We start from the raw sequence: 2,706 nt of genomic DNA, 5'->3' as shown, positions 1-2,706 counted from the left end.
CCATGTCTAATTCCTGGACTGAAGCTTTAGACTAACATGGCAAGATTCCTGGAATTCATATTAAAAATTTTGGAATCCTTATTTTCTTTCTTTAATTAATTTTTGAAAAATATAAAATAAAAATCCAAAAAAAAAAATTAGAAAATCATAAAAATAAAAAATTTTGTGTTTCTTGTTTGAGTCTTGAGTCACATTATAAGTTTGGTGTCACTTGCATATGCATCTTGAATTTTTCGAAAATTTCATGCATTCATAGTGTTCTTCATGATCTTCAAGTTGTTCTTGGTAAGTCTTCTTGTTTGATCTTGATGATTTTTTGTTTTGTGTCTTTTCATGTTTATCATATGCATTCTTGAATTCTTAGTGTCTAAGCATTAAAGAATTCTAAGTTTGGTGTCTTGCATGTTTTCTTTGCATAAAAAAAATTTTCAAAAATATGTTCTTGATGTTCATCATGACATTCAAAGTGTTCTTGGTGTTCATCTTGACATTCATATCATTCATACATGCATTCATTGTTTTGATCTAAAAATTTCATGCAGTGCATATTTTTCATGTTTTTCAAAAAAAAAAAATTTCAAAAATAAAAAAAAATATCTTTCCCTTTTTCTCTCATCGAATTCGAAAATTTGGATTGACTTTTTCAAAAATTTTTAAAATCAAGTTGTTTCTCATGAGTCAAATCAAATTTTCAATTTGAAAATCTTATCTTTTTCAAAATCTTTTTCAAAAATCAAATCTTTTTCAAAATTCTTAGTTATTTTTGAAAAATCCAAAAATATTTTTCAAAAAATCTTTTTCTTATTTTATATCATAATTTTCGAAAATAACATAAACAATTAATGTTTTGATTCAAAAATTTGAAGTTTGTTACTTGCTTGTTAAGAAAGATTCAAACTTTAAGTTCTAGAAGCATATCTTGTGATTTCTTATGAATCAAGTCATTAATTGAGATTTTAAAAATCAAATCTTTTTCAAAAAAACTAATTTCTATCATATCTTTTCAAAAATATCTTCTCATCTTATCTTTTTCAAAAATATCTTTTCAAAATATCTTTTCTAACTTCCTAACTTCTTATCTTTTCAAAATTTGTTTCAACTAACCAACTAACTTTTTGTTTGTTTCTTAACTTTTTCAAAACCACCTAACTAATTCTCTCTTTCTAATTTTCAAAAATATCTCCCCCTTTTTCAAAAATTTCTTTTTAATTAACTAATTATTTTTATTTTTATTTTTATTTCAAAAAAAATTTCGAAAAATACTAACAAATTTTCAAAAACCAATTTTCAAAAATCACTAACTCCTTTTCAAAATAATTTTCGAAAATTATACCTCTCCCATCCTATTCTATTTATTCATTCATATCCTAACATCTCATCTCACATCTCTTCCATTGGTACAGTTGTGTTTCTTCCTTTACATCACATTCTTTGTCTCCCACTCTTTTCTTCCACTCACAAAGGGATCCCTATACTGTGGTATAAAAGATCTCTATTATTATTATCATTTTCCTGGCCATTCTTCCTTGTCATATGAGCAGGAGCAAGGATAAGAACATTCTTGTGGAAGCAGATCCAGAACCTGAAAGGACTCTGAAGAGAAAATTAAGAGAAGCTAAAATACAACAATCCAGAGATAACCTTTCAGAAATTTTCGAACAGGCAGAGGAGATGGCAGCCGAAAATAATAATAATGTAAGAAAGATGCTTGGTGACTTTACTGCACCTAATTCCAATTTACATGGAAGAAGCATCTCCATTCCTGCCATTGGAGCAAACAACTTTGAGCTGAAACCTCAATTAGTTTCTCTAATGCAGCAGAACTGCAAGTTTTATGGACTTCCATCTGAAGATCCTTTTCAGTTCTTAACTGAATTCTTGCAGATATGTGATACTGTAAAGACTAATGGAATAGATCCTGAAGTCTACAGGCTCATGCTTTTCCCTTTTGCTGTAAGAGACAGAGCTAGATTATGGTTGGATTCTCAACCTAAAGACAGCCTGAACTCTTGGGATAAGCTGGTCACGGCTTTCTTAGCCAAGTACTTTCCTCCTCAAAAGCTGAGCAAGCTTAGAGCTGATGTTCAAACCTTCAGACAGAAAGAAGGTGAATCTCTCTATGAAGCTTGGGAAAGATACAAACAGTTGACCAAAAAGTGTCCTTCTGACATGCTTTCAGAATGGACCATCCTGGATATATTCTATGATGGTTTGTCTGAGTTATCTAAGATGTCATTGGATACTTCTGCAGGTGGATCCATTCACCTAAAGAAAACGCCTGCAGAAGCTCAAGAACTCATTGACATGGTTGCTAATAACCAGTTCATGTACACTTCTGAAAGGAATCCTGTGAGTAATGGGACGCCTATGAAGAAGGGAGTTCTTGAAGTTGATACTCTGAATGCCATATTGGCTCAGAATAAAATATTGACTCAGCAAGTCAATATGATCTCTCAGAGTCTGCATGGAATGCAAGCTGCATCCAACAGTACTCAAGAGGCATCTTCTGAAGAAGAAGCCTATGATCCTGAGAACCCTGCAATAGCAGAGGTAAATTATTTAGGTGAACCTTATGGAAACACCTATAACTCAACATGGAGAAATCATCCAAATTTCTCATGGAAGGATCAAAAGCCTCAACAAGGCTTTAACAATGGTGGAAGAAACAGGTTTAGCAATAGCAAGCCTTTTCCATCATCAACTCAG

The 2,706-nt window shown here is 31.4% G+C and overlaps 1 non-coding gene across 1 annotated transcript; it reads right to left on the bottom strand.

Annotated features, from left to right (window-relative positions):
- Nucleotides 1-2,067: 2,067 nt before the first annotated feature.
- On the bottom strand, nt 2,068-2,175 carry LOC148545375 (small nucleolar RNA R71). Its single transcript, XR_015901609.1, has one exon. It is a non-coding gene; the product is annotated as a small nucleolar RNA R71 (small nucleolar RNA).
- Nucleotides 2,176-2,706: the final 531 nt, after the last annotated feature.

This window comes from Arachis ipaensis, chromosome B9 (genome assembly GCF_059453495.1).
Source record: "Arachis ipaensis isolate K30076 ecotype BB chromosome B9, ASM5945349v1, whole genome shotgun sequence".
In the NCBI taxonomy this organism is placed as follows: Eukaryota; Viridiplantae; Streptophyta; class Magnoliopsida; order Fabales; family Fabaceae; genus Arachis; species Arachis ipaensis.
This window is presented reverse-complemented; position numbering and strand designations above follow the sequence as displayed.